Source organism: Panthera onca, chromosome A1, assembly GCF_046562875.1.
Source record: "Panthera onca isolate mPanOnc1 chromosome A1, mPanOnc1 haplotype 2, whole genome shotgun sequence".
NCBI classification, from domain to species: domain Eukaryota; kingdom Metazoa; phylum Chordata; class Mammalia; order Carnivora; family Felidae; genus Panthera; species Panthera onca.
The window spans coordinates 230,954,584-230,971,951 of record NC_138339.1 but is presented as its reverse complement, the minus strand read 5'-3'; the positions used below and the strand labels follow the sequence as shown (position 1 = coordinate 230,971,951).

At 43.5% G+C, this 17,368-nt stretch overlaps 1 long non-coding RNA gene across 1 annotated transcript in view; it reads right to left on the bottom strand.

Annotated features, from left to right (window-relative positions):
- Nucleotides 1-2,300: 2,300 nt before the first annotated feature.
- The window catches only part of LOC132682216 (uncharacterized), a 105,343-nt gene continuing 90,275 nt past the window's right edge, over nt 2,301-17,368 (bottom strand). Inside the window, exon 3 of the long non-coding RNA XR_009611544.2 lies at nt 2,301-2,555. This is a non-coding gene — a long non-coding RNA (uncharacterized LOC132682216). The remainder of the gene's footprint in view (nt 2,556-17,368) is intronic.

Sequence of the window (17,368 nt, the reverse complement as noted above, 5' to 3'; positions counted from 1 at the left end):
AAGAGGCTAAATGACTCCCCCCACCCCTCCTTACCACTCTCCTTCCCGTTCAGAAAGCTGCCATATCTAGTTTACAGTCTAAAAAAGGTTGCATCACATTTGGTATTCCACAAAAGGGGAAAGGGAAAAAAAAATTATTAAAAAGCGAAGAAAAACAGTACTGCTTGCTTAGAAAATAAGATGTATGAACCCTGGAGAATGGGAAAACACCAGCTACTATGGCAGAGAGAAGACATTTTGCCAAATTTAGAACCCACTTGAAAATCACGGGTTCTAAGTTTAGAACTGAACTAAAAAACTTGAGCTCACATTGCATTTGGCATTGGTTAAAAAAAAAAAATCAAGATACTAATTAAAGGGGAAAAATTTATACTCTTAGTAGTTCTAAACGCTGGGAATTATTTTCAAACAAATTCTTTATTGGCTCAATGGAGGGGCCTGCATTTAGAAAAAAACCCATTTTTTACCTAATTAAATTTTCCTGACAAAATAATGATTTAAAACGGAGGGGGAAAAAAAAACCATGTTGCCAAAGTCTTTAAAGACTTACAGAATTGTTGTGTAACCTTTGGACCCCACGAAATATACCAGGTGGTCATACAAACTTGATGTTTATATATTAAATGGTGTCTAGAATGGAAGTAATTACATCCTATTCCTGGCAAATTTTAAATAATAAAACTGTAACTGGAAACTATCATTCTAAACAAAACAAAACAAACTACTACCAGCATTAGTTTTGTTTTCTAATTTAGATGCTAAGATATAATTATTACAACATCGTTAAGAAATGGATCGAAGTCGCCATGGAGATAAATTACAAAAAATTTCAGACTCAGACTATCCAGAGTAGGAAATCAAGAACCAGCGGTGAACGGACGGTGCTTAGAATGCATCCACGGGTTCACCGTGATTCAAGGTAGCTGATGACTTTTGCAATTATAGAAACTCAACCTCCATACCCCTAGCATATATTTATATACACCACACATATATAATGGCTTAAGAAGAGGAGTCTTACTACATTTTTGAGTGTCTTTAAAGGAACAGGCTTAGCAGGTGGTGGATTTGACCCTCTTCAGAAGATCATTAACAGTTCAAAACTCTGTAACTTTAATTTCCCGGCACTTTTTTTTTTTTTTGCACTTTAAAATTTTATTTGTTTATTTACTTTGAGAGAGGCAGAGACAGTGCAAGTGGGGCTGGGGCAGAGAGAGGGAAACAGAATCCCAAGCAGGCTCCACAAGGTCAGCACAGAGTCTGATGCCTGATGCGGGGCAGGGCTCGAACCCACAGAACCGGGAAATCATGACCTGAGCCGAACCAAGATGCTTAACTGACTGAGCCACCCAGGGGCCCCTTCCAGGTTCTTTCAAAAACTCTTGTTGAAGGATATAAGATTAATTCCTGGGTTGACTGATTTTTTTTTTTCCCTACCAAGAAGATGTAACTGAATTCGTGGAAAGAGGGTCAGAATTTAAAGTGTGAGAGCAAAACCAAAACAAAACAAAAGAAAAAACAAAACAAAACAAAAAACACACTGCCGGGCCGCCTGGGTCGCTCAGTCGGTTGAGCGTCCGGCTTCAGCTCGGGTCATGATCTCACGGTTCATGAGTTCGAGCCCCACATCTGTGCTGATGGCTCGGAGCCTGGAGTTGCTTCAGATTCTATGTCTCCCTCTCTCTCTGCCCCTCTACCGCTCACACTCTGACTCTCTCTCTCTCAAAAATAAATAAACATTAAAAAAATAAAAAAAACCCACACTGCTGGTGGAAGTAGAAAAGGATTTGTCTAGAATATATTTCTAAATTCACTTGTCATTAAATAAGCATAGTGAAGCAATCATTATGTCCCGCTCCTAACCACATGGTGGCTGTCATTAAGAGAGGGGAGAGAGGTTAACATTTCTAAGGTGTGCGCCCAAATCAAATGCAAATTCTGGACCCCTGGGCCCCATGCTTCTGAATACACATTCTTCAACATATTCTTCTATCCTTTTATTTATTTAAAAAAAAAATTTTTTTTAACGTTTATTTATTTTTGAGACAGAGAGAGACAGAGCATGAACGGGGGAGGGGCAGAGAGAGAGGGAGACACAGAATCGGAAGCAGGCTCCAGGCTCTGAGCCATCAGCCCAGAGCCCGACGCGGGGCTGGAACCCACGGACCGCGAGATCGTGACTTGAGCTAAAGTCGGGTGCTTAACCGACTGAGCCACCCAGGCGCCCCTTCCTCTATCCTTTTAAATGACCCACTAAAATTGAGTTTCATATTTAGTTTCTTCTACTCTTACATCCTCCATATTGCTCTCATATTTATTTCAAACTCTTATTTACAATAAATTGGACTAGTTTCCTTCTTTTCTCAGGCCATCTACACCAACGCCAGGGAAACAGGGCCATTGATCCGGTGCCCTGACACACGACTTCTTGTGACATGAGGAATAAGAAAAGGCTGGGTACTTTGCCAACGTCCAGATTCCTGATTATCTTTGCAGAGAAAGTTCCCAGATCCTTAAGCTGTCTTCAGGCATGTCCAGCTTTTTAGCCTGTAAATCTGTCCACAGAAATAATACACGGATAAGTTTAGCGCTGTAAACAATTAGGTCTCCAAAGACTTTGTGACATGGTGTATTTGACCAAGTCTAGATTCACGTTTTCATATTTCCCTTTGCCTTATTGTTGTGGGTCTTGCCTCTAATGCTAGCCCGTAAGAAACATGCATTTCAATCGAGCATTTAAGAGTCTTGGGGTGCCTGGGTGGCTCAGTCGGGTAAGCCTCTGACTTCAGCTCAGGTCATGATCTCATGGTCCGTGGGTTCGAGCCCCGCGTTGGGCTCTGTGCTGACATCTTGGAGCCTGGAGCCCGCTTTGGATTCTGTGACTCCCTCTCTCTGCCCTTCCCCAACTCATGCTCTCTCTCTCTCAAAAATAAGTAAACATTTAAAAAAAATTAAAAACAAAAGAATTTAAGAAACGACAAGCAAACTTGACAGCGGTAAAGAAAGATGCTTTCTCCAGGGGCTGGGCAGAGATGCACGGCTAATACTCAGCAAAAAATATCTAATTCCCAATTTCAAACATCTCATTAGATGCCTCCACCTGGAACAGAAGAGAGACTCCAGAAACAGACTCACACATAAATGGTCAACTGATTTACAACAAAGGTGGTAAGAAAATTCAATGGGGGAGAGGAAAATCTTTTCAACAAATTCTGCCAGGTAACTACATGGCCATATTGAGGGGGGGAGGGGAGGATGAACACTGACCCTGACTTCACACTATACAGAGAAATTAACTAAAAACTAATGATAGACCTCCATGCAAAACCTCAAACTAAATGGCGGGCCAAACAGAGGAGAAAACCTATTCAATATTGAAGGAGACGAAAATGTCTTGGTACATAAAAACAAATTTTCGTAAACAAGAAAACTTGATAAACTGACCTTTATCAGAATTTTAAATAAAAAGCTGACAATACCAAGTGCTGATGAAGATACGGAACAGCTGCTGGTGAGAATGTAAAATAGCACAAACACTTTGGAAAAACTAACAGTTTCTTAAAAAGTGAAAGGTATGGGGGCGCCTAGGTGGCTCGGTCGGTTAAGTGTCTGACTTCGGCTCAGGTCATGATCTCACTGCCCGTGGGTTCGAGCCCCGCGTCGGGCTCTGTGCTGACCGCTCAGAGCCTGGAGCCTGTTTCAGATTCTGTGTCTCCCTCTCTCTCTGCCCCTCCCCTGTTCATGCTCTGTCTCTCTCTGTCTCAAAAATAAATAAATGTTGAAAAAAAAAATAAAAAAAAAAAAAGTGAAAGGTATGCCTCCCATTCAGCCAAGTCACATCTACTGCTGGGTAGGAAAATGGGATGTCCACTCAAAGACATTATAGGAATGTTCACTTAGCTTGATTTGTTAATAAAGACTAGAAACAAACCAAATGCCCGATGACAGACAGGTGCATGCATAAATCAGTTGTGTGTACCCGTACGGGAGATTATCAGTCGGTAATAAAAAGGACTGAACTACAGATACAGGCAACAATACGATGGTTGTCAAAATCATCACGCTAAGTGAAATAAGTCAGACACACACGCACACACACAAACAGATGCGCTGTTGTATGACTGATTCTATTTATATAAAATTGCAAAAAATGCCAACTCATTTATAAGTGGCAGAAAGCAGATTAGTCATTGCCTGGGGCAGGAATGGAAGAGGGTCAGGGGGACCAGAAGACTTGGGATGGTAGAAACGTTCAGTACCTTGCTTGTGATGGACACATGGGTACATGCATTTGTCTAAAGTCTGAATTGCACCGTTTAAGATGCAATTTACATTGTATACAACTCCATAAGGTTATTTTACAAATCTCCAACTGAGGGGCTCCTGGGGGCTCAGTCAGTTGAGCGTCCGTCTTCGGCTCAGGTCATGATCTCGAGGTTTGGGAGTTCGAGCCCCACATCAGGCTTGCTGCTGTCAGTGCAGAGCCCGCTTCAGATTCTCTGTCTCCCTCTCTCTGCCCCTCCCCTGCTCTCTCTCTCTCTCTCTCAAAAAGAAAAAAAAAATTAAAAATCTCCAACTGAATGTTCTTTAGGCCACTCAAATGTCACATTTCTAAAACCAAGTTCATGAGCTCCTTCCAAGCCTGTTTCTCTCTCTCTCTCTTTTGTTTTGGTTAATACTCTCTTGACTAATGGCATCCTCTACCCAGTAGCTAGGCTAGACAGCCTGGCAACCACATTCACTCCTCCTTCACACCTTTACTGTCCTTCTCGAATTTACTTCTCTTAAAAAACAAACTCAGAACAGTGTATTTTAAAAATTGCGTATAACATAAAATTGACCATTTAAGCCATTTAAAAATGTACAGTTCGGTGACACTAAGGACACTCACAGTGTTATGCAGCCATCATCACCATCTATCTCCATAGCTTTTGGATCTCCCCAAACTGAAACCCTGTCCTCATTAAACAAGAAGTCCCCATTCCCGTCCCTCCCCAGCCCCTGGCAACCACCACCCTCCTTTCTGTCTCTATGAATTTGACTCCTCACGGTACTTTTATAACTGGACTCACACAATAGTTGTCCTTTGTAACACTGGCTTTATTTTACCTATTTTACAACATTCCTCTATGTCCTAGCATGTATCAAAATTTCTTTCCAGGGCGCCTGGGTGGCTCAGTCGGTTGGGCGGCTGACTTTGGCTCAGGTCATGATCTTGCGGTCCGTGAGTTCGAGCCCCGCGTCGGGCTCTGTGCTGACAGCTCAGAGCCTGGAGCCTGCTTCATATTCTGTGTCTCCCTCTCTCTGACCCTCCCCTGTTCATGCTCTGTCTCTCCCTGTCTCAAAAATAAATAAACATTAAAAAAAAAATTAAAAAAAAATTTCTTTCCTTGGGGCGCCTGGGTGGCTCAGCCGGTTAAGCATCTGACTTCGGCTCAGGTGATGATCTCACGGTTCGGGAGTCTGGGCCCCGCGTCGGGCTCTGGGCTGACAGCTCAGAGCCTGGAGCCTGCTTCGGATTCTGCGTCTCCCTCTCTTTGTGCCTCTCTCCTGCTCCCGTTATGTCTCTCTCTCTCTCTCAAAATAAAATAAACATTAAAAACAATTTTTTTAACTAAAAAATTTCTTTCCTTTTTAAGGCTATGTAATATTCCAATGCATGTATACACAGCAGAGGCTGTTGAACCATCCATCTGTTGATGGAAAGTCAGGGCATCTACAACTCTGAACGCCCATGGCTACTACCCCAGCTGAGGGTCTCACCATCTCTTGCCCGGATTATTTTAGCAGTCTGTTAACTGGCCATCCTTGCCACCTTCTGTCACGCATCTTCTCACCTGCTGCCAGCATCGTTTTGCTATAGCAACGATCCTGTCCCTCCACCACCCAAAAGACCTTTGCGCACAATTTCAAACTAAAACGGAAGCAAATGTCTCATGCTGTTCTGAAATTTGTTTTTTTGCCCCATTCCACTTTTGAACAACTCTGATTAGTAGAAGTGTTCTTATTTTAATCCAATATGTATTTCCTCACCAGTTCGGCCCATTGCTCCTAGTTCTGGCCTCCAGAGGAACGCCGAATAACAACACTTCCCTGTTCAACATGGCGGACAACCCGTGAGATACCTGAAGATAGCCTGAGGGCCTTCTTTATCCAGGCCTTGGCTCATTCCTCAGATAACACGGTGGCCCTGGCTATTCCTCGCTGATCGTGACCCACGTTGGTCAGTGTCCCTCTCAAAATGGGCCGCCTAAGACAATATAATCCTACCGATGGAAGGTGGACCACCGTCTCCTTTCTTCCGCTGCTCTATTACAACAGTTCAGCCTAACACGCCATTAACAATTTTTACCTCCAAAGCTGATAATATATTAACCTACAGCGAATTCGAACATTTGGGTGGGGTTTTTTTCCCCAAAAATAAATTTTGATGATCCCAGGGGGCACCTGAAGAATGGAGTGGGAAAATTGCGTCCTCAACAGTTTTGCCTCTTTATTAAATGTCGATGGCTCCTGCTAGCAAATGCAGGCTCCTGCCTCAGCCACTCCTCCCTTCGGGCCTCCTATCGGTTACTTACCAAACTCTAGACCCTAGGAAAGTAACTGCCTTTTCAACAATCTGCCAAGACCCACAATCGAACACATGGGCCTCCTCCACGCACCGTCAGTGCTATCCCTGATAGCTACTGGGCGCTTGCAGCAAGTGATTAGAAGCAGACATTGTTGGCAATGGCCACAAAACACACACATCCAGGAAATGCATTTATGCAAAATACCTGGCAGATCAGACACGGAGCCTCAAATAAAAGCCTTACCAAAAAATGTGGAGGGGAATGGACCAAAAAGCCCGTCTCCCAGCTTGCTTTCTCTGTGTAGCTCAAAAGCTAAGCTATGGGGCAGGGGGGGGGGTGGGGGGGTGGGGTGGGGGGGGGTGGGGGGGTGGAGGTGGGGAGAAGATTCTTTGGGAGCATTGCAGTTGTTTCTTGGATTTTCAAAAGTCAAGTACCAACATATTCAATGGGCGAAAAGAAGCACTGCTTTTCCAGGCAATTTTCTTCAAAACTTTGAGTCATTTAAGAGGAAAAGACAATTGAATGTGTTTTGGCACTTTTGTTCTTTACGGTCAACTTCAGGCTGATGGTCATTTGCACACCCTCCCCCAATATGCTCATCGTTCCCAGGGTCTCACATGACGTGTCTTTTCTACTCTTAGAAGTTCGGTGCTAATATTCCTCCACACAGGAAAACCATCCCCTTCACTCTTCGGCCTTCCTTCCCTTCAATCCTAGAGACAGACCGTAAGGTCCTCAGTCTCCTCTTCTTCTTCCAAAATTATCCCTTAGCAGTTTCCATGGGCTCTTTCCTCTCCCCCCTTACATATAACCAGGACTCTCCAACGTGGAAGACGTATCTCAATCCAAAACCACTGCACGAACCCATCTCTCTCCCTCTCCCTCTCTCTCTTTTCACTTGTGGAACACCTCAAATGATTACCCGACATTTATTCCCACCCCGGATTCAGCACGTACTCCATTTTCACTAACCCACAAAAATATATTTCCTAAGGTGAATAAGGACCTTTGGTTGGACCAATTCAACGGCGTTTTGGAATCTGTCTTCTCATATACTTTTGCTTTTCCTGTTAGGATCCAGCAGGATTGGGAGAGCCTTGAGAGGAGTAATAGCTGCTGGGGGTACGAGGGAGATTGCTGGGTCTGTTTTCCTCTGAAAATCTTCATTATTCACTCTATTCCCCATTGGGTCTCCCCACTGTCCAAGTCTAGTTATAGAGCAGGACACCATCCCAATACTTCTTGCCCCAAATACCACGAATCTAGAAAAGTTTTTTAGAGCAGGAAACCAGCAAATTCTTTGTTCTGAAGATGGGGGTCAGTAATCACCCAACCCCTTCCCTGCCCCACTAACTTAACTGAGTGACAGCTGTGGTTAGGTCTGTGATGGGCCCGCTGAATCTCTCACCTGTAGATTGGATGGCTCTGGACTAGCACGTCTCTGGATCATCAGTTCAAGGATTGCTGCTCTCACCCATCCTTGATCCTCAATCCAGTGACTTCTCCAGTTTGCTTTTTTTGAACTGTGTTTCTCTCTGTATTGTTGTCTTTTTTTTTTTTAATGTTTATTTATTTTTGAGAGACAGAGAGAGACAGAGCACGGGTGGGAGAGGGACAGAGAGAGAAGGAGACAGAGAATCCAAAGCAGGCTCCAGGCTCCGAGCTGTCAGGACAGAGCCTGACGCGGGGCTCGAACTCACGAACTGCAAGATCATGACCTGAGCCAAAGTCGGATGCTTAACCCACTGAGCCACTCAGGTGCCCCTGTATCATTGTCTTTCAGGCAACCTTGTAGCCTGTCCCAACGCTCTTTCCATGATCATAAACATTCCCAAAACCACTTTTATTTATTAAAAAAAAATTTTTTTTTAACGTGTATTCATTTTTTTTTTTAATTTTTTTTTTTAACATTTATTTATTTTTGAGACAGAGAGAGACAGAGCATGAATGGGAGAGGGTCACAGAGAGAGGGAGACACAGAACCTGAAACAGGCTCCAGGCTCTGAGCTGTCAGCACAGAGCCCGACTCGGGGCTCGAACTCATGGACCGTGAGATCATGACCTGAGCCGAAGTCGGATGCTCAACCGACCGAGCCACCCAGGCGCCCCAAACGTGTATTCATTTTTGAGAGACAGAGTGCAAACAGGAGTGGGTGGGGCAGAGAGAGAGAGAGGGAGACACAGAATTTGAAGCAGGCTCCAGGCTCTGAGCTGTCAGGACAGAGCCCAACGCAGGGCTCAAACTCACAAGCTGTGAGATCATGACCTGAGCCAAGTCAGATGCTTAACAGACTGAGCCCTCCAGGCGCCCCTCCCCAAACCACTTTTAAAAACCACAATACCCTTCCCTTGTTCTCATAAGAGCGCAAAGTATGAGAAATAACCCTTCACTGATTGTAGATTCCCACTTCTTTCAAAACCAGAATGGCTAGTCTTGAACTTCTTAGCATCATAAGCCCAAAAAGGGAATCTTGAGAAGCCAATCCTTTAGTTATACTACCTTTAAATAATTATGTAATGACTTTCTCTGAAGAGTTCAGAAAACTATTGAATTCACTTAAACAAAATTAAAATTTGCCCAAAGCCCCTGGAGTTTGGTTAATGTGAGTCTGAAGCCCATCTGCCAATCATCCTATAGCTCTATCTGGAGAAGCGAGTACGATATTCTAATCACGGAATTTGCTAGCTTGAAGAGCCACAGGTTAAAGGTGAAAGTCGCCATCCATACATAAGCTAGAAGCCTTGGTCAAATTACATGCTTTTAAGTTAAATATTTATGAATTAATATATGGAAACTATGGGTGTGAAATCTTCAAACATCTACATTTTTCTGGTACAAAAGTTTAAGGGGTTTATGGCCTATAAAAGATTTAAGAACTTTGGTTTTAGAGGAAAGCCAAGATTAAAATCAAGATATTATTATTTTATAGATTTCCAAATGCATTAAAATAGCAAAAAACTTCCATTTTAGCAAACCACAAGATAAAACACGTCAGATCCTGTAACTAATCATACATGACCAGTGGCCATGTTTAAATACTAATACAGATAATACCATTCCAGCATTTCTAATACCTAGCCACAAGTATTTACCTTAACATACATAAAACAAGTTTATCTGGGAAAGAGAAGCTCAAATACCTATTTTAGACTACGTTGAAAACTCCTGATTTTCCACTATTTCTAAAACTACCATATTTCCGCTATTATCTAATGTCTAAGAAAAACTTGAACCAGGTAATTCAAAAGTAATACTGAATACAAATGAAATCACAATTTTTCCTCAGTTACAGTCTCATCTTCCCGTATTAGACAAGAAGAATAAATTATTCTGCATGCCTTATAACAGACTGATTAAAAGACATACTGTGGAAACTCCTTTCAGAGCCAAATTTTGCAGCCAAAAATCAAATTCAGAGCCTGAATTTTGAAAGCCGGGGCCCATTCAGAGTATTCCAAGAATAGTTCTCAAATTGCTGGAAAGCATCACCGCCATAAATCTATCTTGGAGATGGATCTTAGAAATTAGCAAGTTTGAGTCAGCCATACACAAACCTATCAAGTTATTGTGCACACTATTTGTGTTTTACGTTTACAATGTAATTTATTTATTCGTTCTTTTGACAAATATTTACTGATCCTCTGCTATATGCAGACACCGATCTAGGTGCTGGAGAACAGCAGTGAACAAAACAGATGAAAAATACACAAAAATACATAAACACAGGTTCGCTCTAAAGCATTTCGCTACAGAAATGTATAGAATAAAGAATCAAAGCTGCCCTCGGGACAACTCATCTCAGTTCTTTCCTTATAATAACTGCTATCATAATAATTATATAATATACATGCAATACTGTTAACAGCTTAATATTTTTCTGACGTTGCGTTTCTTTACGCAGAATACCCTATATAGGATTTTAAAACCACCTTTATTGCGACTTGATGTAAAGTTCACTTGTGTCACGTGCACAATTCAGGGATATTTAGTAAATGTGCAGGTCTGTGCAACCATCGTCATAATCTAGGTTAGTGGATTTAAAAATTTTAAATATATATAATATTGTATAGATGATAATTTATTTAAAAATTTTGTTCTTCAGGTTATGGTGATACGTGGATACATAGGTATATATAATTTTCATTTTCCAGTTAGCACTAAACCTTGACGATGTTCTCTCAATGTCAGCATGGAGAGATTTGTGATTACTTTCTAAAAAGAGAGGCCATCTTCCATGTCAGTTTCCTTAGAAAAAGAATGCCTGAAGACTGCAATTAGATTGAATTGTTTTGGTAATCCTGTGATTTCAACAGACAAAGAGAAGTCAGTTGATTTACAAAGTCTTAAGAGTCCAAAAACGAACTGGAAAATGGGGAAAAAGAGGGGGGGGGGTATAGAATATATTTTAAAACGCATACACAAAACACAGCAACTTTGTGTATGTATTTTGAAATAAATAGCCAACAGTTCTATAACCTAGACTGTGGGCAAGCCGCTGTTGTAAAACCTTAACATACAGTAACTGTTAAAGTTCTCACGACAGTTCTATTAAGTATTTCCCATTATCAAACCCATTTTGCAAATGTGGAGACTAAGGCACAAGAGGTCAGGAAATTTGTGAGCTAAACTAGCTAGAAAGAGGCAGGCTGGCTTCAGAGCTTACACTCTTAACTGATCTGATGGAACGTGGCGGTGCAGGTGGGTGGAGGGGAGAGAGTAGGATAAAAATACTTGAGGTGAAGTAGGTAGTGTTTAGCACAGTGGCTGGATCCTAGCAGGCACACCATAAAAATGAATAAAACAATGATGTTCTGTCATATATTTTAGGCTGAGTGTTCTTCCACTGCTAGAAAAGTAATAGTTCTGTTGCCACCCTAAGGGTTTGTTCAATTACTTGTCTTCATTTGGGGCTGTTAACCTTCTGCAGGGTAACTGAGGCTATTAGGGGGAACTTCGCAGGTGCCAAACACAAGTACTACAAAGGCAACCAAGACTAAACCTGAGCCCAAAAAACTTGTAGCAGGGAAAACAAGAGTTAAGATGGGGGGGGGGGGTAGATGGAAGCTTTGGAACCCCAGCGGTGAAATCAGTATGATTTTGAGGCATCAAGGAAGGGTTCTGGGAAGGAAACCTTGAGATGTAAGTGGAGAGATACATGGAGTCCAATTTCGACTAATTTTACGTGCTCTTTAAGAAATTCCCGTTTTATCCTGAAGAAATGCAGAGCCATTAAAAAGGTGAAATGGAACAGGGTAGGCCCGGAGGAAAAGACATTCACAAGGCTGAATGTGAATTACTCCGCCCCAGCCCCTGACACAGGCTCCACCCAAAACATCTGCTATTCTCGCTAGTTGGTTCCTTATCTTTTGACTCATAACTTGTCTTCAAGTTTCTCAATAAAATGTGATCTCAACTGAAAATAATCGTTTGTATCTGAAATTTGTTTTGCATGCTAATATGGTTAAGCATCTTTTTGGTGCAGAAGAAGTTCTAGACACTTCTTTTTAAAACATCAGAGACCCATGAAAAAGCTGGACAAAGGAGGATTAATTTTGAGACGCCCAAGGTGGGGGGCGGGTAATTGAAAAACAGGATGACCAGGAACTCCCCATCACTTCAACGTCACAGCTGGGGTGGAAAGAAGAGTCCAGACCAGGGAAAGGTTAGGCTTAGGTTAAGGTTTAAATGGCCACTTCCCTACAATGGGGTTACCCTTTCAAATTAAAAAAAAAAAAAAATTTTTTTAATGTTTATTTTTGAGACAGAGAGAGACAGAGCATGAACAGGGGAGGGTCAGAGAGAGGGAGACATAGAATCTGAAACAGGTTCTAGGCTCTGAGCTGCCAGCACAGAGCCCGACACGAGGCTCGAACTCACAGACTATGAGATCATGACCTGAGCTGAAGTCGGACGCTTAACCGACTGAGCCACCCAGGCGCCCCTACCCTTTCAAATTTTTAACAGAGATAAAGGAGCGTGCTCCTTTCACAAGCATGCACAGACAGAAGGAATGAAGTTGGTGATTCTGATTAAGACCAAGAAGGAAGAGTACAGATAACACCACCAAAGACTGGAGCCAGAGGTGAGAGGGCAGGAGAGATCCGACCCAGCAATGTTTTCATAAGACACTTCCTGCATTTTTTTTTTTTTTTTTACATTGCTAAATAATGTATGTTCTTTCACTTTGACCGGCAAAAATGAAGTACTATTGTAAATTCGCAATTCAAATCCCAACTATTTATTTTTCAACTTTTTAATCACGGCGAGTTGCACACAGGCAAAGGCATAGAGAGAAGAGTGTAATGAAACCCTGTGAACCCATCGTCCAGCTTCAGCAGCTGTCAGCCCATGGCCAGTCCTGTTTTTACCTGTTATTCGGAGGTCACCGTGTCATCTGTAATGACTTCAGTGAGTAAAATCGTCTTAAAGCAAGCGTGCCTTTTGGATTCCTCCTTTCCCTTCACTCACTCCCATCCTCTTGACGAGTAATCTGAGGACAAGGAGACAGATTTGAGGAGAGAGGAAAACAGTCTCCACAGAAATACCAAACTGGCTGGAAGGGAGTGAGTGAGTGAACGCCCTTTGAATCAGGACTTGAGTAGGAGGCGGCGGAGGAAAGCTTCTCCCTGGGCTGGGACGTAGAGCTGCTGTGAAGGCTTCGTCACCCCCTTCCCAGGTCGGTGGCACCTGGGATGTCTGATAGAGGTCCTCTGAAGGGGGGAGGGCCAGAGCAGGTAGGTGCAGATTTCTGGGTAGAAGCATTTTATTTGTAAAAAAAATTTTTTTTTAACATTTATTTATTTTTGAGACAGAGAGAGACAGAGCATGAATGGGGGAGGGGCAGAGAGAGAGGGAGACACAGAATATGAAGCAGGCTCCAGGCTCTGAGCCATCAGCCCAGAGCCTGACGCGGGGCTCGAACTCACGGACCGCAAGATTGTGACCTGAGCCAAAGTTGGACGCTCAACCGACTGAGCCACCCAGGCGCCCCTGGGTAGAAGCATTTTAGATCTGCTGGTGGTCATCTGGCTTCTGTGGTGCTAAGGGTATTATACTATTACGTGATTGACTAAGCAAATGATTACTGAAACTGTATCTATCGCTGACCCCCTCTTTAAACCAATCCATAGTCACATCCACCCTCCTTTTCCTCCAATCTTGCAGGAGGACATGTTCCTCTTTGTTCCTGGCCAGTACGTCTCCTTTCAGCAACCCCCCCCCCCCCCCCCCCAGCCTCCTTCCCACCCGCTCCAGGGTCCTGCACCTGCGGTCATTCGCACTCGCTCCACAACACAGGTATGCACGCACGCGCACTCCGGCTCCTGTCCTTCCTCCTCTGGCTGCACCTGCCGCTCTCCTCTCTCTGAATGTCCCCCAGCCCTCCGTTGCCTCCCTGGACTGCTGATTCTCCAAAGCCTCCCCTTCTTCAGGAAACCCATGACTCACCGCTCCGCTGTGAGCAGGTGCACGTTAGCATCTCTCTCCCAAGCGCCCTGACAGCAGGGGCTGAATCGAGTTTCTCCTGCATCCCTGGCTTTCAGGTGCTCGTTCAGAAGGCGCTCGAATATTTGAGGGGAAACAGTGGCGATGAACAAAACCACTCTGCTCTCAAAGTAATTCAGCCTACAGAGAAGCGTCTCCCCCAAAGCAAGGAGATCAGAGTGTCTGCTCGCTAACTGTTCTTTAGGAGGCTTCCTATTACATTCACGGTAAAAATCCAGATTTTTTTTTAGAGGGTGAGGCCCTTCTAGCCCTAACCAGCTCTTCAGCTCAACCTTCCGCCCACAAGCATACAACCTTCCACTGCAACGTGAACTTTTCCAAGCCCCCTACTGAGTTTTCTCATGTCGTGGGTTCTCTCCCCTGCTTGGGATGTCAACCCTTCACCCACTGGCCACGTCCTGCTGATCCCTGAAGACTCCCGTTTTCGTGTTGACACCTGTGTGAAGTGTGCCCTGAGCCTAACCCTGGCTTTGTCTTCTCCTCTAGACGGGAAGGTTCCTAAGAGCAAGGCCTTCTTCTTCATCCGTGTATTTCTAGCAGTTTGCACATATGAGCACATATGAGCACCTCAGTGTAGGTTGCACAAGGAAATAAAGCATTCGGTTCTTTCAGTTTCTGTCACGGCAGAAGCACAAATAACACAGACATTTCACACGAATTTCCTCTAGTCTGAGGAAGACTAGCATTGCCGTTTGAATATGTGAGGTCTCCAAAATTAAAGTTGCAGGAAACTACCCACGGTGTTCTGTCGGTAGAAGAGTAAGCCCTTTTGTAGTATGTGGCGACCCGACTTCCTCCTCGTGTTGAACGTCTGAGATAGAGTGGCTACTTGCTCAGTAGACGAACCAATGCTCCCAGTTATCCGTTAACACAAGCCAGAAAGCGCGACGGGCCGACTGGCCACGGCACCCAACCATCGCTCTCGTATCACCCTGTATAAAAAATTAAAAACGGAGCGTAGATGTGTTCCTCATCATTCCCAGTCAGCTCCTAACACATGAAGTTAGCTGTAGTCACATTATCTGAAAAATACAGATTACCCTAAGACAGTTGTTTTGAAATCATTGTCTTAGGCAGCCGGAAACGGCAAAAACAAACCCAAAAAACACATCTTAAGAAAAGGAAAAACCCTCCTGGTCACTATTTCATCCCTGCACTCAATCAAAACAGCACTCCTAAATTTAGTCTCCTCCAAGTCTGCTTTGAGTATTTTTCTAAAGGTATCCTGGCTTTCCCCCCCGGCTTTCATTTTGACGATCAGGGGGTTTCCTGGTCATAACTTGAATGTTCCTCTCACATTTCGATAAATTTCCCCTCTTCCTCACTCTTCAATGGTCAGGCTCTCTGAACATATTTCTTTTCTATTAACTCTTCATTAGTTGTGTTTTCAGAAATCAAGCTGAATGAAAGTACAGCCTTCTGCGTTGCATTATCTTCCTGCCTTCGTTCCTGATCAGATACATCTCTCATTTCTAAAACGCATTTATGAATTAGTCTGATATTCTTGATTTTCTATTCAAAGCCAAAATATCAACACCGATTCATATTTAGCTCTTGACCTCTGCCTAGAGGTGTGATGATAATAAGACAGAAGAGGGGTATTAGTGCAAAATTTGGTCTTCTTTAAGGAATTTGCTAAGCTGTTCAGTTAGAGAAGGTGCAGATACTATAGTAATGAAATATCAGTAATAGTATTTTATTTTTTTAACATTTATTCATTTTTGAAAGGCAGAGAGAGACAGAGTGCGAATGGGGGAGGGCCAGAGAGAGAGGGAGACACAGAAACAGAAGCAGGCTCCAGGCTCTGAGCTGTCATCACAGAGCCCGACGTGGGGCTCGAACTCACGGACCGTGACATCATGACCTAAGCTGAAGTCAGTCACTTAACCGACTGAGCCACCCAGGCGCCCCTCAGTAATAGCATTTTCAATATCTATAATACTTTGCTGTTTCCCAGGCCCATTCACATTCATCTGATCAAAGATAATCCTGTGCTATATCTTCTCCATCTCCCACAGAAGGAAACTGAAAACTCAGAATTGTTAAATGTCTTACCCAAGATCTCCCTAGGTCACCTAACCCGTTCTCAATCTTAACGCTCACCTCCAGGCTAACGATTTCCAAATCTATTTCATGTCCCAGACTTCTTTCCTGAAAAAGCCAAACTGTTCTGTCACATTACCTACTTGCCAATTTCACCTGGGTGTCCCACAGGCGGCCCGAATTCACAGGGTGGAAACTTGAAGGACAGTCAGCATCAGGCATTCTCCCTCCACTGCTGCCTGCGGCAGCCAAAGGCACTCTCATCCACCTGATAGTCCCAGGCAGGAATCTGGAAACCTAGCGCTGGAGCATAGAGCAGACACACCATAGACCCTCAGGAAGTACTTGAACAAGTGATTTAATGAGTGAATGAGTGAGTGGGGGCGGGTCATCCTCAGCTCGTCCTTCACCCTCAACCAGAAGATTAATTGGTCATAAAATCCTGCTGTTTCTACAGCATAAATCTCTCCCAAATCCTCCCTCCCACCCTTCCCCTTATAATCCCTACCTTGCCTCCCTTGCTGGATTGTGTCAAGGCTAAAATGAGATTAATACACATAAAAGTGTTCTGCAAAGAATAAACCTCCGGGGGGAACAACATAGAGAGGATAAATCCTTCTGGAATCTGTTAACTAAACTTACCAGTCCCAGTTTGCCTATTCCTTTCAAGCTATGATTTTTTTGTCCTCCTAACCTTGCTGTTTTCTCTGCTATGGCTTCCAGAGGCCCATCACTCATCTGTACGTAAATACCGCTAATCTGTACACACGGCTTAGCGGCTCAGTTATACACTCTTTTATGTTGCTTGCTTCTGGTTATTTCTTAGAGTAGGATCTGGCTCCAGAGATGGCGTTAAGCTCTTGCAAAATGGAACAGTTATGTAGCTTTTGTAGCCTCCACGGCACCTCACGCCACCTTAGGCGTCTAGTAGGTGACTACTAAAAGCTTACTGAATGACTCTCCCCCCCACTCCCCTTTCCAGCATCCTCTCAGAATTCTATTCCTTATTCTTCCAAACTTCCTGCTTCTATCAGGAACATTTCCTCCTAAGAGATCTGAGAAAGGAAAATATCCCAGATTAGCCTACAGGTTGGATTTTTTTAAAAAAATAATTCTATAAAATGCTCATTCTGTTAAATGTCCTAAGTAAATCAGGGTGGGAGTGCCGGACTCTGACAGACTGTTCATCCCACTGAAACCACAGTTTTACGTACGTAGTGCTTATAAACATACACCTAAAGTGAGTCTA